Source organism: Festucalex cinctus, chromosome 10, assembly GCF_051991245.1.
Source record: "Festucalex cinctus isolate MCC-2025b chromosome 10, RoL_Fcin_1.0, whole genome shotgun sequence".
Lineage (NCBI taxonomy): Eukaryota > Metazoa > Chordata > Actinopteri > Syngnathiformes > Syngnathidae > Festucalex > Festucalex cinctus.
In genome coordinates this window covers 17251547-17277674 of record NC_135420.1, presented here as the reverse complement: position 1 = coordinate 17277674, position 26128 = coordinate 17251547, and the positions used below count along the sequence as shown (strand labels likewise).

General features: G+C 36.0%; 23 non-coding genes across 23 annotated transcripts; 13 read left to right on the top strand and 10 right to left on the bottom strand.

Moving 5' to 3' along the window:
• Positions 1-258: 258 nt before the first annotated feature.
• On the top strand, positions 259-476 carry LOC144029172 (small nucleolar RNA U3). The gene has a single exon (XR_013286753.1). It is a non-coding gene; the product is annotated as a small nucleolar RNA U3 (small nucleolar RNA).
• A 1041-nt stretch (positions 477-1517) lies between these two features.
• On the top strand, positions 1518-1630 carry LOC144029193 (U5 spliceosomal RNA). The gene has a single exon (XR_013286773.1). It is a non-coding gene; the product is annotated as a U5 spliceosomal RNA (small nuclear RNA).
• Positions 1631-2450: 820 nt separating this feature from the next.
• On the bottom strand, positions 2451-2561 carry LOC144029190 (U5 spliceosomal RNA). The gene has a single exon (XR_013286770.1). It is a non-coding gene; the product is annotated as a U5 spliceosomal RNA (small nuclear RNA).
• A 619-nt stretch (positions 2562-3180) lies between these two features.
• On the bottom strand, positions 3181-3396 carry LOC144029179 (small nucleolar RNA U3). Its single transcript, XR_013286760.1, has one exon. It is a non-coding gene; the product is annotated as a small nucleolar RNA U3 (small nucleolar RNA).
• Positions 3397-3825: 429 nt separating this feature from the next.
• Positions 3826-4043, top strand: LOC144029176 (small nucleolar RNA U3). Its single transcript, XR_013286757.1, has one exon. It is a non-coding gene; the product is annotated as a small nucleolar RNA U3 (small nucleolar RNA).
• Positions 4044-5420: 1377 nt separating this feature from the next.
• Positions 5421-5534, top strand: LOC144029181 (U5 spliceosomal RNA). Its single transcript, XR_013286762.1, has one exon. It is a non-coding gene; the product is annotated as a U5 spliceosomal RNA (small nuclear RNA).
• Positions 5535-6527: 993 nt separating this feature from the next.
• LOC144029189 (U5 spliceosomal RNA) lies at positions 6528-6638 on the bottom strand. Its single transcript, XR_013286769.1, has one exon. It is a non-coding gene; the product is annotated as a U5 spliceosomal RNA (small nuclear RNA).
• A 620-nt stretch (positions 6639-7258) lies between these two features.
• LOC144029173 (small nucleolar RNA U3) lies at positions 7259-7474 on the bottom strand. The gene has a single exon (XR_013286754.1). It is a non-coding gene; the product is annotated as a small nucleolar RNA U3 (small nucleolar RNA).
• A 2531-nt stretch (positions 7475-10005) lies between these two features.
• On the bottom strand, positions 10006-10219 carry LOC144029166 (small nucleolar RNA U3). Its single transcript, XR_013286748.1, has one exon. It is a non-coding gene; the product is annotated as a small nucleolar RNA U3 (small nucleolar RNA).
• Positions 10220-10647: 428 nt separating this feature from the next.
• LOC144029165 (small nucleolar RNA U3) lies at positions 10648-10865 on the top strand. Its single transcript, XR_013286747.1, has one exon. It is a non-coding gene; the product is annotated as a small nucleolar RNA U3 (small nucleolar RNA).
• Positions 10866-11905: 1040 nt separating this feature from the next.
• Positions 11906-12019, top strand: LOC144029180 (U5 spliceosomal RNA). The gene has a single exon (XR_013286761.1). It is a non-coding gene; the product is annotated as a U5 spliceosomal RNA (small nuclear RNA).
• Positions 12020-13015: 996 nt separating this feature from the next.
• On the bottom strand, positions 13016-13126 carry LOC144029191 (U5 spliceosomal RNA). Its single transcript, XR_013286771.1, has one exon. It is a non-coding gene; the product is annotated as a U5 spliceosomal RNA (small nuclear RNA).
• A 619-nt stretch (positions 13127-13745) lies between these two features.
• LOC144029164 (small nucleolar RNA U3) lies at positions 13746-13961 on the bottom strand. The gene has a single exon (XR_013286746.1). It is a non-coding gene; the product is annotated as a small nucleolar RNA U3 (small nucleolar RNA).
• A 428-nt stretch (positions 13962-14389) lies between these two features.
• Positions 14390-14607, top strand: LOC144029177 (small nucleolar RNA U3). The gene has a single exon (XR_013286758.1). It is a non-coding gene; the product is annotated as a small nucleolar RNA U3 (small nucleolar RNA).
• A 946-nt stretch (positions 14608-15553) lies between these two features.
• LOC144029182 (U5 spliceosomal RNA) lies at positions 15554-15667 on the top strand. Its single transcript, XR_013286763.1, has one exon. It is a non-coding gene; the product is annotated as a U5 spliceosomal RNA (small nuclear RNA).
• A 439-nt stretch (positions 15668-16106) lies between these two features.
• Positions 16107-16324, top strand: LOC144029169 (small nucleolar RNA U3). Its single transcript, XR_013286751.1, has one exon. It is a non-coding gene; the product is annotated as a small nucleolar RNA U3 (small nucleolar RNA).
• Positions 16325-17561: 1237 nt separating this feature from the next.
• LOC144029192 (U5 spliceosomal RNA) lies at positions 17562-17674 on the top strand. The gene has a single exon (XR_013286772.1). It is a non-coding gene; the product is annotated as a U5 spliceosomal RNA (small nuclear RNA).
• A 1004-nt stretch (positions 17675-18678) lies between these two features.
• On the bottom strand, positions 18679-18789 carry LOC144029183 (U5 spliceosomal RNA). Its single transcript, XR_013286764.1, has one exon. It is a non-coding gene; the product is annotated as a U5 spliceosomal RNA (small nuclear RNA).
• A 617-nt stretch (positions 18790-19406) lies between these two features.
• On the bottom strand, positions 19407-19625 carry LOC144029174 (small nucleolar RNA U3). The gene has a single exon (XR_013286755.1). It is a non-coding gene; the product is annotated as a small nucleolar RNA U3 (small nucleolar RNA).
• A 429-nt stretch (positions 19626-20054) lies between these two features.
• LOC144029167 (small nucleolar RNA U3) lies at positions 20055-20272 on the top strand. Its single transcript, XR_013286749.1, has one exon. It is a non-coding gene; the product is annotated as a small nucleolar RNA U3 (small nucleolar RNA).
• A 1039-nt stretch (positions 20273-21311) lies between these two features.
• On the top strand, positions 21312-21425 carry LOC144029194 (U5 spliceosomal RNA). The gene has a single exon (XR_013286774.1). It is a non-coding gene; the product is annotated as a U5 spliceosomal RNA (small nuclear RNA).
• An 862-nt stretch (positions 21426-22287) lies between these two features.
• Positions 22288-22399, bottom strand: LOC144029197 (U5 spliceosomal RNA). The gene has a single exon (XR_013286777.1). It is a non-coding gene; the product is annotated as a U5 spliceosomal RNA (small nuclear RNA).
• Positions 22400-23141: 742 nt separating this feature from the next.
• On the top strand, positions 23142-23251 carry LOC144029200 (U5 spliceosomal RNA). Its single transcript, XR_013286780.1, has one exon. It is a non-coding gene; the product is annotated as a U5 spliceosomal RNA (small nuclear RNA).
• The last annotated feature ends 2877 nt before the right edge of the window (positions 23252-26128 follow it).

Sequence of the window (26128 nt, the reverse complement as noted above, 5' to 3'; positions counted from 1 at the left end):
TCTGCGGCCAGGAATTACTTTTCCGTGGGGAGCAACAAAACAAGTATCTTGATTTTTTTGATGCTCTGTGAAAGCAGAGCTTTCTATTCTGTCAACGCTCTTTGTAACATTAGTTGCTAAGTTACTAATGTTAGTTGATAACTACCTTCATGTTGTGCCATGAGCTGGTTGTTTTAGGTAAGTGTGAGCAAAAATAGGTCCTCTGAGTGAAAATGGTTGTCTTCCAGGTGACTTCCTGTCATCCGGGTTTGTAAAGTTAAGACTATACTTTCAGGGATCATTTCTATAGTTTCTGATTGGAGAAATGTGTTGCTAAAGTGTGTGGTCTCGCTAACTACGATGACGAGAAGAGATATTCCTTCCTGAGCACGAAACTGGCAGAAAATTATGGATTTATGATCATACATTTTCAGCCATTGATGAATGTTTGTTGCTTTGTAACAGAGCACTGATGGAAGCAATATGTTCTGAGTAGTTGGAATTACTGCTGCTTCTATGAAATGGTTATAAATGTAACTTGAGACAATTGTTATGAGCAGTCCAATTAACTTGAGTTAAAATACGTTAAATCAGCAGCACAAACTTCTCTGTATTGAAAGTAGCTGGCTGGTAGTTTAAAAAAAATAATAATATAAGTTGTTGAAGAAATGCAAGTCTTGACACAAATTCGCCAACTATTTCCAGGCTTTCCTGGTGGTGGAGCCATCTGGTGGCCCTGCCAGAACCAGCACTGGTCCTTCTTTGGGCCAAAACATCACGTCTAAATTTGGTCAATTGAATATATATATTTTTTTTAATCTAAACTATTAGTCAGTCAGAGTGTTGAAAATGTATATACAGTTTTGTATATACTTTCTTTCAACCGTCAACTATATTTCAACCGTAGTAGAGTAAAAGTAATACATTCCTAAGAAAAATAGTACTCAAGTAAAGTTAAGACCCTCATAAACCCTACTTAAGTAGTATGGTGTTTAAGAAAATTAACTTTGTTACTGACCATATGTTTTTTTAATAACTTTGTAGCTGTTCATTTTACCAACATGTTTGTTTGTGTGACTCAGAGCGAATTCCAGCGTCTGCTCACGTGGAACACCCACATCATCCACAAAAGCAGAAATGCAATGTATCCAATCAAGCAGTACAAACTTGCAGAGCACAATGCATACAACAAGGACCTGATCAGACAGCGTTCACATTATCCTCTCAGTTGATGGCAGACTACTTCCGTCATGCTCCATCCTGATGAGGCATTTGAACTGTACCTCTTTTAAGAACCTGCATATGTCATAATCTGTGAAATAAGACACCCTGCATTTGCGTGTCACACTTAAGAGTAGGGCTGCTTTGTTTCTAAATGTAGTGGAAAAAAACATCTGTATCTGAACATGAATACTGAGACGATGCATCAAGATGCTATCATTTGTGTTATAAAGAAACAGTTGACACATTTGCAAAACCGTCTGTTAAATTGGTATGACAGGTAATGGCATAACCCGTTTTGTGATGGAGCTGTTAGTTCACTCTTGTTTCTCTTCAAATCGTATAAATCTTTCGCCTTTTACTAAAGATTTCCGTGGGGAGGAACAACAAGAGTCTATCTCAATTTTTTGATGCTCTGCGAAAGCAGAGGTTTTTGATTTTGTCAAAATAATATGAAGACCAAATAGTGGTTCATTTCTTGAAGTTTCATTAATAGTGCCCTTCACTGGTGAAAAGCTAGAATGCACTCACAGGGTTTGTAATATGTTTGCTGTGGACTCTTTGAAGCGCGGTTAGTTGCGCACAGCCGCAAAAAAAAAAACAAAAAAAAACGGAGCTTTTTTTTTCTTACTATGAGTGTTAAAGAGGTTTAGATTAATTCCAAGTGGCTCTTAAATTGTTCCATACTGCATCGTTGGTTGGTGTACAGTTAATCTGTGTGATACGAGTTGTAACGCGTGGAAATATCAAAATACTATAGGCTACATGAAAAACTGAAAAAATACTCAGTCGAACGTTCTTCCAACTCATGACTTTTCAGATGTAATAGTTATTCTAGTTTATTCATTTTTTCAGTGCAGTTTAACCATTTGAATATGAATGTAATGTTGCTAAATTGACAATTTACTTTTCATAGTAAAACATTGTGGTAACTTTCCAGATATCTAATTCAGAGTTTTGTTGATGTGCTGTGTTGTCAACTTTTTTCAGGAGACCTAAAATACGGCATTTTTGTTAAATCATTGGCATTGCATCATCAAAGAAAGCAAACCATTTTCAACACTCAAAATTGGTTAATAATTTGTTCAAATTAAATACATAAAATAAATAAAATAACATATACTGACTGACGAATAGTATATATTTTTTTAAATGTATATTAAATTGAACAAATTTAGACGTGATGTTTCGGCCCAAAGAAGAAGAAGCCCTTGTCAGATTATTATTATTTATTTTTTTACATAATGAGAAGCTCTGCTTTCACAGAGCATCAAAAAATTAAATGGACTCTTGTTGTTCCTCCCCACGGAAATCTTTAGTAAAAGGCGAAAGATTTATGCGATTTGAAGAGAAACAAGAGTGAACTGAGGAAACTACCTCAAAACTGACTATGCCATTGCCCGCCGTACAGTTTTAACAGACGGTTTCACAGTCAAATGTGTCAACTGTTTTTTTGTAACACAAATGATAACCCTTTGCTGCATTGGTCTCATATGTTCAGAATCGGATATGTGCTTTGTTTTTTTATTTTTTCACCAAATTTAAGAAGAAAACCTTTCTCAGGTTTAAATAATAGTTTTCGTATATGTTCCTTACAAATACATCATTTGATTTTTTTGTGGGATGAAAAAAAAATGGCCTTCCTGTTAATGAGTGATGACTAACCTGAACTACTAGAAAAATCTGCCCTGGGTAAAGCTGTGAGAACAACATTCAGGACTTGCATTTCTTCAACAGCTATCGGCCATTTTTTGGGGCATTCTAATAGCCACGACTTTCAATACAGATAAGTTTACGCCACTGATTTAACGTATATTAACTCAAGTTAATCAGACTGGTAAATGACTACCAACCCAATATCATCATGAATCAGACAAGCAGAAAATAACATTTTTGCCAAAACTAGAACATAAACAACACAGTTTGCTCAGAGCATTAACCTAAAGTGATGTTTTCAACCATTTTAAAAAAGTAGCTGTAACTACTCAGAACATATTCCTTCCATCAATGCTCTGTTACAAAACAGTGAACATTCATCAATGGCAGAAAACATGGTCACAAAGCCATAACTTTCGGCCCGTTTCTTGCTCAGAAAGGAATATCTCTTCTCATCATCATAGTTAGCGAGACCACACACTTTAGAAACACATTTCTCAAGTCAAGACCTATAGAAATAATCCCTGAAAGTATAGTCTTAACTCCACAACACCGGATGACAGGAAGTCACCTGCAAGACAACCATTTTCACTCAGAGGACCTACTTTTGCTCACACTGACATAAAACAATCAGCTCATGGGACAAAATTAAGGTATTACAGTTTTTTTCTTTATTGGTTTGGCTTTTTTGAGCTATTCTTCAGACTGCACTCTGCGGCCAGGAATTACTCAAGATTTCCGTGGGGAGCAACAAAACAAGTATCTTGATTTTTTTATCCTCTGTGAAAGCAGAGCTTTCTATTCTGTAACGCTCTTTGTAACATTAGTTGCTAACTAATGTTAGTTGATGACTACCTTAATGTTGTGCCATGAGCTGGTTGTTTTTATGTCAGTGTGAGCAAAAGTAGGTCCTCTGAGTGAAAATGGTTGTCTTCCAGGTGACTTCCTGTCATCCGGGTTTGTAAAGTTAAGACTATACTTTCAGGGATCATTTCTATAGTTTCTGATTGGAGAAATGTGTTTCTAAAGTGTGTGGTCTCGCTAACTACGATGACGAGAAGAGATATTCTTTCCTGAGCACGAAACTGGCAGAAAATTATGGATTTATGATCATACAATTTCAGCCATTGATGAATGATTGTTGCTTTGTAACAGAGCACTGATGGAAGGAATATGTTCTGAGTAGTTGGAGTTACTACTGCTTCTATGAAATGGTTATAAATGTAACTTGAGACTATTGGAATGAGCAGTCCAATAAACTTGAGTTACAATATGTTAAATCAGTAGCTCAAACTTCTCTTTATTGAAAGTTGCTGGCTATTAGTTGGGAAAGAAGGTTAGTATAAGTTGTTGAAGAAATATTCCTGACACAAATTCACAAGCTATTTTCAGTCTTTCCTGGTGGTGGAGCCGTCTGGTGTTATGGTTTTATGATCATACATTTTCTGCCCTTGATGAATGTTTGTTGCTTTGTAACAGAGCAGTGAAAGAAGGAATATGTTTGAGTAGTTGGAACTACTTGTATAAAATGGTTGAAAATGTAGTTTGAGCTTACTGCTATGTTATGTCTGATTAACTTGAGTTAATATACCTTAAATCAGCAGTGCAAACTTCTCTGTATTGAAAGTAGCTGGCTATTAGCTGACGAGGAAAAAAAAAAAAAAAAAACAATAGCTGTTGAAGAAATGCAAGTCCTGACACAAATTCGCCAACTATTTCCAGTCTTTCCTGGTGGTGGAGCCATCTGGTGGCCCTGCCAGAACCAGCACTGGTCCTTCTTTGGGCCAAAACATCACATCTAAATTTGGTCAATTTAATATATATATTTTTTTAAATCTAAACTATTAGTCAGCCAGAGTGTTGAAAATGTATATACAGTTTTGTATATACTATTATACTTTCTTTCAACCGTCAACTATATTTCAACCGTAGTAGAGTAAAAGTAATACATTCCTAAGAAAAATAGTACTCAAGTAAAGTTAAGACCCTCATAAACCCTACTTAAGTAGTATGGTGTTTAAGAAAATTAACTTTGTTACTGACCATATGTTTTTTTAATAACTTTGTAGCTGTTCATTTTACCAACATGTTTGTTTGTGTGACTCAGAGCGAATTCCAGCGTCTTGCTCACGTGGAACACCCACATCATCCACAAAAGCAGAAATGCAATGTATCCAATCAAGCAGTACAAACTTGCAGAGCACAATGCATACAACAAGGACCTGATCAGACAACGTTCACATTATCCTCTCAGTTGATGGCAGACTACTTCCGTCATGCTCCATCCTGATGAGGCATTTGAACTGTACCTCTTTTAAGAACCTGCATATGTCATAAACTGTGAAATAAGACACCCTGCATTTGCGTGTCACACTTAAGAGTAGGGCTGCTTTGTTTCTAAATGTAGTGGAAAAAAACATCTGTATCTGAACATGAATACTGAGACGATGCATCAAGATGCTATCATTTGTGTTATAAAGAAACAGTTGACACATTTGCAAAACCGTCTGTTAAATTGGTATGACAGGTAATGGCATAACCCGTTTTGCGATGGAGCTGTTAGTTCACTCTTGTTTCTCTTCAAATCGTATAAATCTTTCGCCTTTTACTAAAGATTTCCGTGGGGAGGAACAACAAGAGTCTATCTCAATTTTTTGATGCTCTGCGAAAGCAGAGCTTTTTGATTTTGTCAAAATAATATGAAGACCAAATAGTGGTTCATTTCTTGAAGTTTCATTAATAGTGCCCTTCACTGGTGAAAAGCTAGAATGCACTCACAGGGTTTGTAATACGTTTGCTGTGGACTCTTTGAAGCTCGGTTAGTTGCGCACAGCCGCAAAAAAAAAAAAACGGAGCTTTTTTTTTCTTACTATGAGTGTTAAAGAGGTTTAGATTAATTCCAAGTAGCTCTTAAATTGTTCCATACTGCATCGTTGGTTGGTGTACAGTTAATCTGTGTGATACGAGTTGTAACGCGTGGAAATATCAAAATACTATAGGCTACATGAAAAACTGAAAAAATACTCAGTCGAACGTTCTTCCAACTCATGACTTTTCAGATGTAATAGTTATTCTAGTTTATTCATTTTTTCAGTGCAGTTTAACCATTTGAATATGAATGTAATGTTGCTAAATTGACAATTTACTTTTCATAGTAAAACATTGTGGTAACTTCCCAGATATCTAATTCAGAGTTTTGTTGATGTGCTGTGTTGTCAACCCTTTTCAAGAGACTTAAAATACGGCATTTTTGTTAAATCATTGGCATTGCATCATAAAAGAAAGCGAACCATTTTCAACACTCAAAATTGGTTAATAATTTGTTCAAATTAAATACATAAAATAAATAAAATAACATATACTGACTGACGAATAGTATTTTTTTTTTAAAATGTATATTAAATTGACCAAATTTAGACGTGATGTTTCGGCCCAAAGCAGGGCCAGCGCTGGTTCTGGCAGATCCACCACATGGCTCCTGGCTGACCACCCCCCTAAAAGACTTAAGGAAAAAGAGTTAAGTTTAAAAAATAAATAAAATAAAAAACAGTAAACATTTATGAATTTGTGGCCATTGTTGGGGAGTTGGGAAAATGTGTACTGCCTTCATAAAATGGAAACCATTCAGAAGAAGCCCATGTCAGATCTTTTTTTTTTTTTACATAATAAGAAGCTCTGCTTTCACAGAGCATCAAAAAATTAAATGGACTCTTGTTGTTCCTCCCCACGGAAATCTTTAGTAAAAGGCGAAAGATTTATGCGATTTGAAGAGAAACAAGAGTGAACTGAGGAAAACTACCTCAAAACTGACTATGCCATTGCCCGCCGTACAGTTTTAACAGACGGTTTCACAGTCAAATGTGTCAACTGTTTCTTTGTAACACAAATGATAACCCTTTGCTGCATTGGTCTCATATGTTCAGAATCGGATATGTGCTTTGTTTTTTTATTTTTTCACCAAATTTAGGAAGAAAACCTTTCTCAGGTTTAAATAATAGTTTTCGTATATGTTCCTTACAAATACATCATTTGATTTTTTTGTGGGATGAAAAAAAAATGGCCTTCCTGTTAATGAGTGATGACTAACCTGAACTACTAGAAAAATCTGCCCTGGGTAAAGCTGTGAGAACAACATTCAGGACTTGCATTTCTTCAACAGCTATCGGCCATTTTTTGGGGCATTCTAATAGCCACGACTTTCAATACAGATAAGTTTACGCCACTGATTTAACGTATATTAACTCAAGTTAATCAGACTGGTAAATGACTACCAACCCAATATCGTCATGAATCAGACAAGCAGAAAATAACATTTTTGCCAAAACTAGAACATGAAGAAAACAGTTTGCTCAGAGCATTAACCTAAAGTGATATTTTCAACCATTTTAAAAAAGTAGCTGTAACTACTCAAAACATATTCCTTCCATCAATGCTCTGTTACAAAACAGTGAACATTCATCAATGGCAGAAAACATGGTCACAAAGCCATAACTTTCGGCCCGTTTCATGCTCAGAAAGGAATATCTCTTCTCATCATCATAGTTAGCGAGACCACACACTTTAGAAACACATTTCTCAAGTCAAGAACTATAGAAATGATCCCTGAAAGTATAGTCTTAACTCCACAACACCGGATGACAGGAAGTCACCTGCAAGACAACCATTTTCACTCAGAAGACCTACTTTTGCTCACACTGACATAAAACAATATTCAACAAAACGTCTGACTTCGGGTTAGGATTCACACCTTGAGCATGGAAAAATGTTATATGAACGGAACATTAAGCCTTAATATTTTATTTTAATGCCGTTCAAACATGAACCAGATTACAACCTCTATAAAACTGAAATTTCATATAAATAAATAATACATTTTCATATAAATCTTACACTCTACAAGCTTACTGATTAGTATTTTCTAAATTTGAATGAAAAAAAATCGCAACAATCGACTTATAAATTCGTATCGGGATTAATCGGTATCGAATCGAATCGTGACCTGTGAATCGTGATACGAATCGAATCGTCAGGTACTATAGGCAATTCACACCCCTACTACTTATATTTACTCATATTAATTTTATTTTGTGTTATTTTATTTCACTTGTGTCTACTAAAAGACTAATTTCTATTCCATTCACAGCACTTTGTATGCAGCAATGGCTGTTTTAAAGTGATTTAGAAATAAGGTTGAGTTATGTCGATGATATACAGAAACAACATATGGGTTCAGTGAAAAACTAAGCAGAATATCAATCCAAAAGAATGTGTAAAGTGCTGTTTTTTTTTTTATTAGAACTTAGTGACAGTCATCAACATGAACAAACTTGGCAATAAAAAAAAGAGAATTCAACTCACATTGTACTGCAACTGCTTTAGTGATAAATAATTTTATGCTCCTTAGTTGTTGTTGTGTATGTGTGACTGCTTGGGTCTGTTAACAGCATACTGTGTATTGCTACAATTCATCCGTGCTGTGTGGCTTGACTAATTAAAATAAAAGTTTGACACTCACTTGTAAACGTAACCAGTGGACTCAGGATTCCCATTGATGTCAACTGTGTCATCCTGGATCGAGGTTTGGCATTTGGTGGCTTCCATTAAAGAGCACGACCTGCTCACTGCTCAGTCTTTGTCCCAGCGCCAGCCGGCAAATGCGCACTATCTACGCGGAAGTAGATTTGGCTAAGGCACGTCTGCAGAGCGCGCGTCTCCCCCCACCCCACCCCATCCCTCCTGATCCTGATTGTCATTGGCTCGCTTAGTTGTCAATCACAGCCAAACTTGAAAGGAGGTATGTGGTTGGCTGGCACGCCATGCTTTACTTAAAACAGAAGGCGCAAGTTTACGTGACTGATAGGACGAATAGTTGGTGAGTCATCTTGCTAGGGCGGGCACGGCTGACTGACAGGGCGGGCACGGACCCCCAAGGCCCGCCCATAGCGACGGGTCAGGTGATGACTAACCTATATCCAGGAAAAGCGCCGTGGATCGGTGACTTATCGTTCTGGAAAAAAAGAACTGGAAGAGCTAGACAGGGCCCTACATACAAATTAGTTTTTGGAGATTTTGTTGCCCAGTATGAGCACCTGAATTTGGACTGGAATGGTCTAACATGCAAAATGATCTTTCAAAAAATAAATGATGCACGTTTTGGTGGGGAGGTAAATTTTAAATTTTTAGACAGGAATCAAAGCACAGAAGTTATCCGCATGTTAAATATAAAAAAAACCATCATTCCAGAAGCGATGAAAGATACAAGATGGCTGATCGCTGTAGGAAGACTCCCAACCCGCGCAATTGTGTCATGGTCATGCTATGTTACTACAAAAAAATGTCCTATGAGTAACTGCACAGAGGATGAAACACTGCAACATTTATTAATTGATTGTCACAGAGCTCAGCAAGTCTGGACTTTGATGAAAGATGTCGGACTTGAAATAGATGTTAATTATATCACTATTATGTATGGCTTGATAGAAAATAACATACCTTCAAAAGATAAAGAATTATTCCAAATTATTATAACTGTTGTCTGTGTAAAATTATGGAAAACTAGATGTGTTATGAGTATGAAGAATGTAATAATAGATAGCAACACTGTGTTTAGACAAATCCTCTGTTTTTTAAGGAAAGAACGAAATAAGGACAAAAAGAAGCTTTTCCCCTGGCATATTTTACAGTTGTAAAATGTTTTGGATGTTTTGAATTTTGTGTGTTTTAAATTGCACTTGTATTTTGTGTGTAAATAATGTTTTTGTACTTGGTGTTTTGAAAAATTTTTGTAAATGATGTAAATCTGAATAAAGTTTTGTAAAAATCGTGATGACTAACCTGAACTACTAGAAAAATCTGCCCTGGCTAAAGCTGTGAGAACAACATTCAGGACTTGCATTTCTTCAACAGCTATCGGCCATTTTTTGGGGCATTCTAATAGCCACGACTTTCAATACAGATAAGTTTACGCCACTGATTTAACGTATATTAACTCAAGTTAATAAGACTGGTAAATGACTACCCACCCAATATCGTCATGAATCAGACAAGCAGAAAATAAATTTTTTCCCAAAACTAGAACATAAAGAAAACAGTTTGCTCAGAGCATTAACGGAAAGTGATATTTGCAACCATTTTAAAAAAGTAGCTGTAACTACTCAGAACATATTCCTTCCATCAATGCTCTGTTACAGAACAGTGAACATTCATCAATGGCAGAAAACATGGTCACAAAGCCATAACTTTCGGCCCGTTTCATGCTCAGAAAGGAATATCTCTTCTCGTCATCATAGTTAGAGACCACACACTTTAGAAACACATTTCTCAAGTCAAGAACTATAGAAATGATCCCTGAAAGTATAGTCTTAACTCCACAACACCGGATGACAGGAAGTCACCTCCAAGACAACCATTTTCACTCAGAAGACCTACTTTTGCTCACACTGACATAAAACAATCAGCTCATGGGACAAAATTAAGGTATTACAGTTTTTTTCTTTATTGGTTTGGCTTTTTTGAGCTATTCTTCAGACTGCACTCTGCGGCCAGGAATTACTCGAGATTTCCGTGGGGAGCAACAAAACAAGTATCTTGATTTTTTTATGCTCTGTGAAAGCAGAGCTTTCTATTCTGTAACGCTCTTTGTAACATTAGTTGCTAACTAATGTTAGTTGATGACTACCTTCATGTTGTGCCATGAGCTGGTTGTTTTAGGTAAGTGTGAGCAAAAATAGGTCCTCTGAGTGAAAATGGTTGTCTTCCAGGTGACTTCCTGTCATCCGGGTTTGTAAAGTTAAGACTATACTTTCAGGGATCATTTCTATAGTTTCTGATTGGAGAAATGTGTTTCTAAAGTGTGTGGTCTCGCTAACTACGATGATGAGAAGAGATATTCCTTCCTGAGCACGAAACTGGCAGAAAATTTTGGATTTATGATCATACATTTTCAGCCATTGATGAATGTTTGTTGCTTTGTAACAGAGCACTGATGGAAGGAATATGTTCTGAGTAGTTGGAATTACTACTGCTTCTATGAAATGGTTATAAATGTAACTTGAGACAATTGTTTTGAGCAGTCCAATTAACTTGAGTTAAAATACGTTAAATCAGCAGCACAAACTTCTCTGTATTGAAAGTAGCTGGCTGGTAGTTTAAAAAAAATAATAATATAAGTTGTTGAAGAAATGCAAGTCTTGACACAAATTCGCCAACTATTTCCAGGCTTTCCTGGTGGTGGAGCCATCTGGTGGCCCTGCCAGAACCAGCACTGGTCCTTCTTTGGGCCAAAACATCACGTCTAAATTTGGTCAATTTAATATATATATTTTTTTAAATCTAAACTATTAGTCAGCCAGAGTGTTGAAAATGTATATACAGTTTTGTATATACTTTCTTTCAACCGTCAACTATATTTCAACCGTAGTAGAGTAAAAGTAATACATTCCTAAGAAAAATAGTACTCAAGTAAAGTTAAGACCCTCATAAACCCTACTTAAGTAGTATGGTGTTTAAGAAAATTAACTTTGTTACTGACCATATGTTTTTTTAATAACTTTGTAGCTGTTCATTTTACCAACATGTTTGTTTGTGTGACAGAGCGAATTCCAGCGTCTTGCTCACGTGGAACACCCACATCATCCACAAAAGCAGAAATGCAATGTATCCAATCAAGCAGTACAAACTTGCAGAGCACAATGCATACAACAAGGACCTGATCAGACAGCGTTCACATTATCCTCTCAGTTGATGGCAGACTACTTCCGTCATGCTCCATCCTGATGAGGCATTTGAACTGTACCTCTTTTAAGAACCTGCATATGTCATAATCTGTGAAATAAGACACCCTGCATTTGCGTGTCACACTTAAGAGTAGGGCTGCTTTGTTTCTAAATGTAGTGGAAAAAAACATCTGTATCTGAACATGAATACTGAGACTATGCATCAAGATGCTATCATTTGTGTTATAAAGAAACAGTTGACACATTTGCAAAACCGTCTGTTAAATTGGTATGACAGGTAATGGCATAACCCGTTTTGCGATGGAGCTGTTAGTTCACTCTTGTTTCTCTTCAAATCGTATAAATCTTTCGCCTTTTACTAAAGATTTCCGTGGGGAGGAACAACAAGAGTCTATCTCAATTTTTTGATGCTCTGCGTAAGCAGAGCTTTTTGATTTTGTCAAAATAATATGAAGACCAAATAGTGGTTCATTTCTTGAAGTTTCATTAATAGTGCCCTTCACTGGTGAAAAGCTAGAATACACTCACAGGGTTTGTAATATGTTTGCTGTGGACTCTTTGAAGCTCGGTTAGTTGCGCACAGCCGCAAAAAAAAAAAACTGAGCTTTTTTTTTCTTACTATGAGTGTTAAAGAGGTTTAGATTAATTCCAAGTGGCTCTTAAATTGTTCCATACTGCATCGTTGGTTGGTGTACAGTTAATCTGTGTGATACGAGTTGTAACGCGTGGAAATATCAAAATACTATAGGCTACATGAAAAACTGAAAAAAATACTCAGTCGAACGTTCTTCCAACTCATGACTTTTCAGATGTAATACTTATTCTAGTTTATTCATTTTTTCAGTGCAGTTTAACCATTTGAATATGAATGTAATGTTGCTAAATTGACAATTTACTTTTCATAGTAAAACATTGTGGTAACTTTCCAGATATCTAATTCAGAGTTTTGTTGATGTGCTGTGTTGTCAACTTTTTTCAGGAGACCTAAAATACGGCATTTTTGTTAAATCATTGGCATTGCATCATCAAAGAAAGCAAGCCATTTTCAACACTCAAAATTGGTTAATAATTTGTTCAAATTAAATACATAAAATAAATAAAATAACATATACTGACTGACGAATAGTATATATTTTTTTAAATGTATATTAAATTGACCAAATTTAGACGTGATGTTTCGGCCCAAAGCAGGGCCAGCGCTGGTTCTGGCAGATCCACCACATGGCTCCTGGCTGACCACCCCCCTAAAAGACTTAAGGAAAAAGAGTTAAGTTAAAAAAAAAACAAACTTTTTTTTAAAACAGTAAACATTTGTGAATTTGTGGCCATTGTTGGGGAGTTGGGAAAATGTGTACTGCCTTCATAAAATGGAAACCATTCAGAAGTAGCCCATGTCAGATCTTTTTTTTTTTTACATAATAAGAAGCTCTGCTTTCACAGAGCATCAAAAAATTAAAAGGACTCTTGTTGTTCCTCCCCACGGAAATCTTTAGTAAAAGGCGAAAGATTTATGCGATTTGAAGAGAAACAAGAGTGAACTGAGGAAACTACCTCAAAACTGACTATGCCATTGCCCGCCGTACAGTTTTAACAGACGGTTTCACAGTCAAATGTGTCAACTGTTTTTTTGTAACACAAATGATAACCCTTTGCTGCATTGGTCTCATATGTTCAGAATCGGATATGTGCTTTGTTTTTTTATTTTTTCACCAAATTTAGGAAGAAAACCTTTCTCAGGTTTAAATAATAGTTTTTGTATATGTTCCTTACAAATACATCATTTGATTTTTTTGTGGGATGAAAAAAAAATGGCCTTCCTGTTAATGAGTGATGACTAACCTGAACTACTAGAAAAATCTGCCCTGGGTAAAGCTGTGAGAACAACATTCAGGACTTGCATTTCTTCAACAGCTATCGGCCATTTTTTGGGGCATTCTAATACCCACGACTTTCAATACAGATAATTTTACGCCACTGATTTAACGTATATTAACTCAAGTTAATCAGACTGGTAAATGACTACCCACCCAATATCATCATGAATCAGACAAGCAGAAAATAACATTTTTGCCAAAACTAGAACATAAAGAAAACAGTTTGCTCAGAGCATTAACCTAAAGTGATATTTTCAACCATTTTAAAAAAGTAGCTGTAACTACTCAGAACATATTCCTTCCATCAATGCTCTGTTACAGAACAGTGAACATTCATCAATGGCAGAAAACATGGTCACAAAGCCATAACTTTCGGCCCGTTTCATGCTCAGAAAGGAATATCTCTTCTCATCATCATAGTTAGCGAGACCACACACTTTAGAAACACATTTCTCAAGTCAAGAACTATAGAAATGATCCCTGAAAGTATAGTCTTAACTCCACAACACCGGATGACAGGAAGTCACCTGCAAGACAACCATTTTCACTCAGAGGACCTACTTTTGCTCACACTGACATAAAACAATCAGCTCATGGGACAAAATTAAGGTATTACAGTTTTTTTCTTTATTGGTTTGGCTTTTTTGAGCTATTCTTCAGACTGCACTCTGCGGCCAGGAATTACTCAAGATTTCCGTGGGGAGCAACAAAACAAGTATCTTGATTTTTTTATCCTCTGTGAAAGCAGAGCTTTCTATTCTGTAACGCTCTTTGTAACATTAGTTGCTAACTAATGTTAGTTGATGACTACCTTCATGTTGTGCCATGAGCTGGTTGTTTTTGGTAAGTGTGAGCAAAAATAGGTCCTCTGAGTGAAAATGGTTGTCTTCCAGGTGACTTCCTGTCATCCGGGTTTGTAAAGTTAAGACTATACTTTCAGGGATCATTTCTATAGTTTCTGATTGGAGAAATGTGTTTCTAAAGTATATGGTCTCGCTAACTACGATGACGAGAAGAGATATTCCTTCCTGAGCATGAAACTGGCAGAAAATTGTGGATTTATGATCATACATTTTCAGACATTGATGAATGATTGTTGCTTTGTAACAGAGCACTGATGGAAGGAATATGTTCTGAGTAGTTGGAATTACTACTGCTTCTATGAAATGGTTATAAATGTAACTTGAGACAATTGTTATGAGCAGTCCAATTAACTTGAGTTAAAATACGTTAAATCAGCAGCACAAACTTCTCTGTATTGAAAGTAGCTGGCTGGTAGTTTAAAAAAAATAATAATATAAGTTGTTGAAGAAATGCAAGTCCTGACACAAATTCGCCAACTATTTCCAGGCTTTCCTGGTGGTGGAGCCATCTGGTGGCCCTGCCAGAACCAGCACTGGTCCTTCTTTGGGCCAAAACATCACATCTAAATTTGGTCAATTTAATATATATATTTTTTTAAATCTAAACTATTAGTCAGCCAGAGTGTTGAAAATGTATATACAGTTTTGTATATACTTTCTTTCAACCGTCAACTATATTTCAACCGTAGTAGAGTAAAAGTAATACATTCCTAAGAAAAATAGTACTCAAGTAAAGTTAAGACCCTCATAAACCCTACTTAAGTAGTATGGTGTTTAAGAAAATTAACTTTGTTACTGACCATATGTTTTTTTAATAACTTTGTAGCTGTTCATTTTACCAACATGTTTGTTTGTGTGACTCAGAGCGAATTCCAGCGTCTTGCTCACGTGGAACACCCACATCATCCACAAAAGCAGAAATGCAATGTATCCAATCAAGCAGTACAAACTTGCAGAGCACAATGCATACAACAAGGACCTGATCAGACAACGTTCACATTATCCTCTCAGTTGATGGCAGATTACTTCCGTCATGCTCCATCCTGATGAGGCATTTGAACTGTACCTCTTTTAAGAACCTGCATATGTCATAATCTGTGAAATAAGACACCCTGCATTTGCGTGTCACACTTAAGAGTAGGGCTGCGTGACACATTTGTGAAACCGTCTGTTAAATTGGTATGATAGGTCATGGTATAACCCGTTTTGCGATGGAGCTGTTAGTTCACTCTTGTTTCTCTTCAAATCGTATAAATCTTTCGCCTTTTACTAAAGATTTCCGTGGGGAGTAACAACAAGAGTCTATCTCAATTTTTTGATGCTCTGCGAAAGCAGAGCTTTCTGATTTTGTCAAAATAATATAAAGACTGAATAGTGGTTCAGTTCTTGAAGTTCCACTATTAGTACTCTGCACTGGTAAAAAGCTAGAATGCACTCACAGGGTTTTTACTATTTTTGCTTTGGAATCTTTGAAGCTCGGTTAGTTGCACACAGCTGCAAAAAAAACAAAAAAGTTGGTAGATGCACATGCAGTTAATCTGTGTGATACGAGTTGTAACTCGTGGAAATATCAAAATACTATAGGCTACATGAAAAACTGAAAAAATACTCAGTCGAACGTTCTTCCAACTCATTACTTTTCAGGTGTAATAGTTATTCTAGTTTATTCATTTTTCAGTGCAGTTTATATATCTACCCATTTGAATATGAATGTAATGTTGCTAAATTGACAATGGTTGTCTTCTAGGTGACTTCCTGTCATCCGGGTTTGTAGAGTTAAGACTATACTTTCAGGGATTATTTCTATAGTTCTTGACTGGAGAAATGTGTTTCTAAAGTGTTTGGTCTCGCTAACTACGATGACGAGAAGAGATATTCCTTCCTGAACATGAAGTTGGCAGAAGGTTATGGCTTTATGATCATACATTTTCTGTCATTGATGAATGTTTGTTGCTTTCTAACAGAGCAGTGACGGAAGGAATATGTTCTGAGTAGTTGGAATTGCAACTGCTTCAATGGGGTATATGCCACAGAAGAGGCAGGATGTGCACATCAGTTTGTTTCCTGTCGAGGCTGCAAATGTGCAACCGAGGGGCACGAAGTCGGAAGCACAAGTATTTTTGATGCAACCCACATGTTGCAAACCGAACCAGCAACAAACTGATGTACAAAGACAATCCCGCCTCTTCCGTGGCACATACCCCATAAAATGGTGAAAAATTTAACTTTGGTAGACAATTGGTATGAGCAGTCTAGTTAACTTTATATATGTTAAATCAGCAGCGCAAACTTCTCTGTACTGAAAGTAGCTAGCTGTTTGTTGAACAAAAAAAAAAAAAAAGGTTAATAAGTTGTTGAAGAAATGCAAGTCCTGACACAAATTCACAAACTATTTTCAGTCATTCCTGGTGGTGGAGCCATCTGGTGGCCCTGCCAGAACCAGCACTGGTCCTTCTTTGGGCCAAAACATCACGTCTAAATTTGGTCAATTGAATATATATATTTTTTTAAATCTAAACTATTAGTCAGTCAGAGTGTTGAAAATGTATATACAGTTTTGTATATACTTTCTTTCAACCGTCAACTATATTTCAACCGTAGTAGAGTAAAAGTAATACATTCCTAAGAAAAATAGTACTCAAGTAAAGTTAAGACCCTCATAAACCCTACTTAAGTAGTATGGTGTTTAAGAAAATTAACTTTGTTACTGACCATATGTTTTTTTAATAACTTTGTAGCTGTTCATTTTACCAACATGTTTGTTTGTGTGACTCAGAGCGAATTCCAGCGTCTTGCTCACGTGGAACACCCACATCATCCACAAAAGCAGAAATGCAATGTATCCAATCAAGCAGTACAAACTTGCAGAGCACAATGCATACAACAAGGACCTGATCAGACAGCGTTCACATTATCCTCTCAGTTGATGGCAGACTACTTCCGTCATGCTCCATCCTGATGAGGCATTTGAACTGTACCTCTTTTAAGAACCTGCATATGTCATAATCTGTGAAATAAGACACCCTGCATTTGCGTGTCACACTTAAGAGTAGGGCTGCTTTGTTTCTAAATGTAGTGGAAAAAAACATCTGTATCTGAACATGAATACTGAGACGATGCATCAAGATGCTATCATTTGTGTTATAAAGAAACAGTTGACACATTTGCAAAACCGTCTGTTAAATTGGTATGACAGGTAATGGCATAACCCGTTTTGCGATGGAGCTGTTAGTTCACTCTTGTTTCTCTTCAAATCGTATAAATCTTTCGCCTTTTACTAAAGATTTCCGTGGGGAGGAACAACAAGAGTCTATCTCAATTTTTTGATGCTCTGCGAAAGCAGAGGTTTTTGATTTTGTCAAAATAATATGAAGACCAAATAGTGGTTCATTTCTTGAAGTTTCATTAATAGTGCCCTTCACTGGTGAAAAGCTAGAATGCACTCACAGGGTTTGTAATATGTTTGCTGTGGACTCTTTGAAGCGCGGTTAGTTGCGCACAGCCGCAAAAAAAAAAACAAAAAAAAAACGGAGCTTTTTTTTTCTTACTATGAGTGTTAAAGAGGTTTAGATTAATTCCAAGTGGCTCTTAAATTGTTCCATACTGCATCGTTGGTTGGTGTACAGTTAATCTGTGTGATACGAGTTGTAACGCGTGGAAATATCAAAATACTATAGGCTACATGAAAAACTGAAAAAATACTCAGTCGAACGTTCTTCCAACTCATGACTTTTCAGATGTAATAGTTATTCTAGTTTATTCATTTTTTCAGTGCAGTTTAACCATTTGAATATGAATGTAATGTTGCTAAATTGACAATTTACTTTTCATAGTAAAACATTGTGGTAACTTTCCAGATATCTAATTCAGAGTTTTGTTGATGTGCTGTGTTGTCAACTTTTTTCAGGAGACCTAAAATACGGCATTTTTGTTAAATCATTGGCATTGCATCATCAAAGAAAGCAAACCATTTTCAACACTCAAAATTGGTTAATAATTTGTTCAAATTAAATACATAAAATAAATAAAATAACATATACTGACTGACGAATAGTATATATTTTTTTAAATGTATATTAAATTGACCAAATTTAGACGTGATGTTTCGGCCCAAAGCAGGGCCAGCGCTGGTTCTGGCAGATCCACCACATGGCTCCTGGCTGACCACCCCCCTAAAAGACTTAAGGAAAAAGAGTTGAGTTAAAAAAAAATTTTTTTTTTAAAAACAGTAAACGTTTGTGAATTTGTGGCCATTGTTGGGGAGTTGGGAAAATGTGTACTGCCTTCATAAAATGGAAACCATTCAGAAGAAGCCCATGTCAGATCTTTTTTTTTTTTTACATAATAAGAAGCTCTGCTTTCACAGAGCATCAAAAAATTAAATTGACTCTTGTTGTTCCTCCCCACGGAAATCTTTAGTAAAAGGCGAAAGATTTATGCGATTTGAAGAGAAACAAGAGTGAACTGAGGAAACTACCTCAAAACTGACTATGCCATTGCCCGCCGTACAGTTTTAACAGACGGTTTCACAGTCAAATGTGTCAACTGTTTCTTTGTAACACAAATGATAACCCTTTGCTGCATTGGTCTCATATGTTCAGAATCGGATATGTGCTTTGTTTTTTATTTTTCACCAAATTTAGGAAGAAAACCTTTCTCAGGTTTAAATAATAGTTTTCGTATATGTTCCTTACAAATACATCATTTGATTTTTTTGTGGGATGAAAAAAAAATGGCCTTCCTGTTAATGAGTGATGACTAACCTGAACTACTCGAAAAATCTGCCCTGGGTAAAGCTGTGAGAACAACATTCAGGACTTGCATTTCTTCAACAGCTATCGGCCATTTTTTGGGGCATTCTAATAGCCACAACTTTCAATACAGATAAGTTTACGCCACTGATTTAACGTATATTAACTCAAGTTAATCAGACTGGTAAATGACTACCCACCCAATATCGTCATGAATCAGACAAGCAGAAAATAACATTTTTGCCAAAACTAGAACATAAAGAAAACAGTTTGCTCAGAGCATTAACCTAAAGTGATATTTTCAACCATTTTAAAAAAGTAGCTGTAACTACTCAGAACATATTCCTTCCATCAATGCTCTGTTACAGAACAGTGAACATTCATCAATGGCAGAAAACATGGTCACAAAGCCATAACTTTCGGCCCGTTTCATGCTCAGAAAGGAATATCTCTTCTCATCATCATCATAGTTAGAGAGACCACACACTTTAGAAACACATTTCTCAAGTCAAGAACTATAGAAATGATCCCTGAAAGTATAGTCTTAACTCCACAACACCGGATGACAGGAAGTCACCTGCAAGACAACCATTTTCACTCAGAGGACCTACTTTTGCTCACACTGACATAAAACAATCAGCTCATGGGACAAAATTAAGGTATTACAGTTTTTTTCTTTATTGGTTTGGCTTTTTTGAGCTATTCTTCAGACTGCACTCTGCGGCCAGGAATTACTCAAGATTTCCGTGGGGAGCAACAAAACAAGTATCTTGATTTTTTTTATCCTCTGTGAAAGCAGAGCTTTCTATTCTGTAACGCTCTTTGTAACATTAGTTGCTAACTAATGTTAGTTGATGACTACCTTCATGTTGTGCCATGAGCTGGTTGTTTTAGGTAAGTGTGAGCAAAAATAGGTCCTCTGAGTGAAAATGGTTGTCTTCCAGGTGACTTCCTGTCATCCGGGTTTGTAAAGTTAAGACTATACTTTCAGGGATCATTTCTATAGTTTCTGATTGGAGAAATGTGTTTCTAAAGAGTGTGGTCTCGCTAACTACGATGACGAGAAGAGATATTCCTTTCTGAGCACGAAACTGGCAGAAAATTATGGATTTATGATCATACATTTTGAGCCATTGATGAATGTTTGTTGCTTTGTAACAGAGCACTGATGGAAGGAATATGTTCTGAGTAGTTGGAATTACTACTGCTTATATGAAATGGTTATAAATGTAACTTGAGACAATTGTTATGAGCAGTCCAATTAACTTGAGTTAAAATACGTTAAATCAGCAGCACAAATTTCTCTGTATTGAAAGTAGCTGGCTGGTAGTTTAAAAAAAACAAATAATAATATAAGTTGTTGCAAGTCTTGACACAAATTCGCCAACTATTTCCAGTCTTTCCTGGTGGTGGAGCCATCTGGTGGCCCTGCCAGAACCAGCACTGGTCCTTCTTTGGGCCAAAACATCACGTCTAAATTTGGTCAATTTAATAATATATTTTAAAAAAAAATCTATACTATTAGTCAGTCAGAGTGTTGAAAATGTATATACAGTTTTGTATATACTTTCTTTCAACCGTCAACTATATTTCAACCGTAGTAGAGTAAAAGTAATACATTCCTAAGAAAAATAGTACTCAAGTAAAGTTAAGACCCTCATAAACCCTACTTAAGTAGTATGGTGTTTAAGAAAATTAACTTTGTTACTGACCATATGTTTTTTTAATAACTTTGTAGCTGTTCATTTTACCAACATGTTTGTTTGTGTGACTCAGAGCGAATTCCAGCGTCTGCTCACGTGGAACACCCACATCATCCACAAAAGCAGAAATGCAATGTATCCAATCAAGCAGTACAAACTTGCAGAGCACAATGCATACAACAAGGACCTGATCAGACAGCGTTCACATTATCCTCTCAGTTGATGGCAGACTACTTCCGTCATGCTCCATCCTGATGAGGCATTTGAACTGTACCTCTTTTAAGAACCTGCATATGTCATAATCTGTGAAATAAGACACCCTGCATTTGCGTGTCACACTTAAGAGTAGGGCTGCTTTGTTTCTAAATGTAGTGGAAAAAAACATCTGTATCTGAACATGAATACTGAGACGATGCATCAAGATGCTATCATTTGTGTTATAAAGAAACAGTTGACACATTTGCAAAACCGTCTGTTAAATTGGTATGACAGGTAATGGCATAACCCGTTTTGCGATGGAGCTGTTAGTTCACTCTTGTTTCTCTTCATTTCGAATAAATCTTTCGCCTTTTACTAAAGATTTCCGTGGGGAGGAACAACAAGAGTCTATCTCAATTTTTTGATGCTCAGAGCTTTCTGATTTTGTGAAAATAATATAAAGACTGAATAGTGGTTCAGTTCTTGAAGTTCCACTATTAGTACTCTGCACTGGTAAAAAGCTAGAATGCACTCACAGGGTTTTTACTATTTTTGCTTTGGAATCTTTGAAGCTCGGTTAGTTGCACACAGCTGCAAAAAAAACAAAAAAGTTGGTAGGTGCACATGCATTAATCTGTGTGATACGTGTTGTAACTCGTGGAAATATCAAAATACTATAGGCTACATGAAAAACTGAAAAAATACTCAGTCGAACGTTCTTCCAACTCATTACTTTTCAGGTGTAATAGTTATTCTAGTTTATTCATTTTTCAGTGCAGTTTATATATCTATCCATTTGAATATGAATGTAATGTTGCTAAATTGACAATTTACTTTTCATAGTAAAACATTGTGGTAACTTTCCAGATATCTAATTCAGAGTTTTGTTGATGTGCTGTGTTGTCAACTTTTTTCAGGAGACCTAAAATTCGGCATTTTTGTTCAATCATTGGCATTGCATCATCAAAGAAAGCAAACCATTTTCAACACTCAAAATTGGTTAATAATTTGTTAAAAATAAATACAGAAAATAAATAACACATATGTGGGAACTGACTAATAGTATAGATTTTTTTTAAAATATATATTAAATTGACCAAATTTAGATGCGCTGGTTCTGTCAGATCTCCTACCCGAAAAGACTTAACGAAAAGTGTTGAAGTTTAAGAAGAACAATAAACAGTTTATGAATTTGTGGCCCTTCTTTGGGAGTTGAGAAAATATACACTGCTTTCACAAAATGAAAACCACTCAGAAAAAGTCCATGTTAATTCTTTTCTTTCTATTTTTATTTTGACAGAATAAGAAGCTCTGCTTTCACAGAGCATCAAAAAATTCAGATAGACTCTTGCTGTTCCTCCCCACGGAAATCTTTAGTAAAAGGCGAAAGATTTATACGAATTGAAGAGAAACAAGACTGAACTGAAGAAACGACCTCAAAACTGACTATGCCATTGCCCGCCGTACAGTTTTAACAGACGGTTTCACAGTCAAATGTGTCAACTGTTTCTTTGTAACACAAATGATAACCCATTGCTGCATTGGTCTCTCTCATATGTTCAGAATCAGATATGTGTTTTGTTTTCTATTTTTCACCAAATTTAGGAAGAAAACCTTTCTCGGGTTCTTTCTCGAGTTTTCGTATATGTTCCTAACAAATACATCACTTGAAGTATGAATATCTGGGAACCACTTTTTATTTAACTGCTAAAAGTAAAATGCCAATTTATAAAAATTCCAACTTAATTCATATTCAAATGGATAGATGTATGTATTTGCAAACAGAATTAATTTCACATGAATTTCAGCTGCACTGGAAAACAAGTATAGTGAAGTAGAGGACTGTCATTATCCGTGTTAAGTCTGAAAAGTCATGAGTTGGAAAAATGTTCCACTGATTACTTGCAGTTTTTCATGTACAGGAATTTTGTTTGATATCATTTTAGCAAACAGTGGATGTTGTATTAGAACTAAGCAGGTAGAACTAAATTCAAATCAACTTTAACATTGACAGAATAGAAAGCTCTGCTTTCACAGAGCATAAAAAATTGAAATAGGCTCTTGTTGTTCCCCCCACGGAACCAGTCCAGGGTGTCTGTCAAAAAAAAAAAGAGTTGACATGGGCTTCTTCTGAATGGTTTCGAGATAGTTCTGGTAGTTCACTCTTGTTTCTCTTCAAACCGTATAAATCTTTCACCTTTTACTAAAGATTTCCGGTGTGAGGAACAACAAATTATTTCAAATTATTATAACTGCTGTTTGTGCAAAATTGTGGAAAACCAGGTGTGTTATGAGTATGAAGAATATAATAATTGATAGTAACACCGTGGTTAGACAAATTCTGTTTTTTTTTTAAGAAAAGAAAGAAATAAGGACAAAAAGAATCTTTTCCCTGGCATATTTTACAATTGTAAAATGTTTGGACTATTTGAATTTGTGTGTTTTAATTGTGTATTTTGTGTGTAAATAATGTTTTCTTGTTTTGTACTTTGAAACTGTTTTGTAAATGATGTGAAACTAATAAAGTTTTGTAAAAATCGGAACAACAAGAGTCTATCTGAATTTTTTTATGCTCTGCAAAAGTGGAGCTTTCTGTTCTGTTAAGAAAAAAATAGCTTCAAGTTCTGAGTGTTTTTTATTGTATGAAAGCAGGACATGTGCCCCCAACTTCAAAGAATGCCCACAGTCACAATGTATTTATTTCTCTTCCCACTCTAAGCTCTTTTCATTAATCCTTTTCAACTATGTGGTAGCCCTGTAATAGCGCTGGCTTTGTTTGGACCAAAACATCACGTCAAAATATGGTCAATTTAATATATAGTTTTAAAAATCTATACTATTTGTCAGTCCTCACGTTATTTCACTTCTTTATTTATTCACTTATTTTTTGCAAATTATTTTTGCAATTTTGAGTGCTGAAAATGGTTTGCTTTCGATGATATGCAATGTCAATGATTGAACAAACATTTTTTTAGGTCTCCTGAAAAGGGATGATGACAACACAGCTCATCAACAAAACTCGGCATTTCATCACCGCAAGCATGACGCCACTTGGCAAAACAAAGTAAACAATAAAAGGTAAGCCCATGGAGCCATCGTTAATCTGAGCCTAATCATGAGGCTATCTTTTGTGTTACAAAGAAACAGTTGACACATTTGACTGTGCACATTTGACGGTCCGTTAAAATTGTATGGTGGGCAATGGCAGAGCCCAGTTCGATTATATATCGAGAGATTATCTCTGGACAGTCATGCAGCATTATGGTTTCCCCCGAGAGTTTGTCAATATGGTCAGGTGCCTATATTTTAAGTCTCATGTGAAAATAAACATCAATGGGTTTTTAACAGATGGTTTCGACGTGGAGAGGGGTGTAAAGCAGGGCTGCCCCCTGAGCGCTGCCCTATATGTTTTAGCCATGAGTCCCTTGATTAATAATATCAACTCGGATAACCGAATTACCGGTATACACGTGGGGCATGCTCATAGGGTGGTAGCAACTGCGTACGCGGATGATATCACTGTTATTATTAAAGATAACCATGAGATGGATATTTTAACTGCTCATTTAAATTCATACGAAAATGCATCAGGGGCCATGTTGAACCATGCGAAATCTGAAGGTGTTTGGGTCGGGAACGAAAGTGAAAAAAAAAGTATTAATATCCAAATTAAACAAGAAATAAATATTCTGGGCTTAATTATTTGTAACGAGATTTGTAGTGAAAGAAATTGGCAGGATAAACTTGGAGTTATAAAAGAAGAAGCCCAGAAATGGGAAAATAAAAATACAACCTATAAATCAAGAATAAATATAATTAAAACATACATAATGTCTAAAGTTTTATTCCTCGCCAATATCTTTCCACCTGACCATAAAACAATTATAAAAATGAATAAGATCTGCGTGAACTTGGTCTGGGGAACAACACGCGAGGTTACAAAAAGAGAGCTTCTCTTCAAAGGAAGGAATTTTGGAGGTCTTGGTGCGGTGGAGTTAGGATGCCGACTCCAAATCGCCTTCGTAAAAAATATGTATCTCGCTATATCCAGGAAAGCGCCGTGGATCGGTGACTTATCGTTCTGGAAAAAAAGAACTGGAAGAGCTAGACAGGGCCCTACATACAAATTAGTTTTTGGTGATTTTGTTGCCCAGTATGAGCACCTGAATTTGGACTGGAATGGTCTAACATGCAAAATGATCTTTCAAAAAATAAATGATGCACGTTTTGGTGGGGAGGTAAATTTTAAATTTTTAGACAGGAATCAAAGCACAGAAGTTATCCGCATGTTAAATATAAAAAAAACCATCATTCCAGAAGCGATGAAAGATACAAGATGGCTGATCGCTGTAGGAAGACTCCCAACCCGCGCAATTGTGTCATGGTCATGCTATGTTACTACAAAAAAATGTCCTATGAGTAACTGCACAGAGGATGAAACACTGCAACATTTATTAATTGATTGCCACAGAGCTCAGCAAGTCTGGACTTTGATGAAAGATGTCGGACTTGAAATAGATGTTAATTATATCACTATTATGTATGGCTTGATAGAAAATAACATACCTTCAAAAGATAAAGAATTATTCCAAATTATTATAACTGTTGTCTGTGTAAAATTATGGAAAACTAGATGTGTTATGAGTATGAAGAATGTAATAATAGATAGTAACACTGTGTTTAGACAAATCCTCTGTTTTTTAAGGAAAGAACGAAATAAGGACAAAAAGAAGCTTTTCCCCTGGCATATTTTACAGTTGTAAAATGTTTTGGATGTTTTGAATTTTGTGTGTTTTAAATTGCACTTGTATTTTGTGTGTAAATAATGTTTTTGTACTTGGTGTTTTGAAAATTTATTGTAAATGATGTAAATCTGAATAAAGTTTTGTAAAAATCGCAGAGCCCAGTTGGAGATAGTTTCAGTAGTTCACTCTTGTTTCCCTTCAGATCGTATGAATCTTTCGCCTTTTACTAGATTCTAGATACTACATTCTTCAAAAGCAGAGGTTTCTGTGCTGTCAAAGAAAAAGTTGACACAGACTGTTGTCAAAACTACGTACTTAGTAAAGGCGCACATCAACACAAATTCACAAACTATTTGAGAGCGAGACCCTGCGAGTAAATTCTGGTTTTCCACCACTAGAGAGC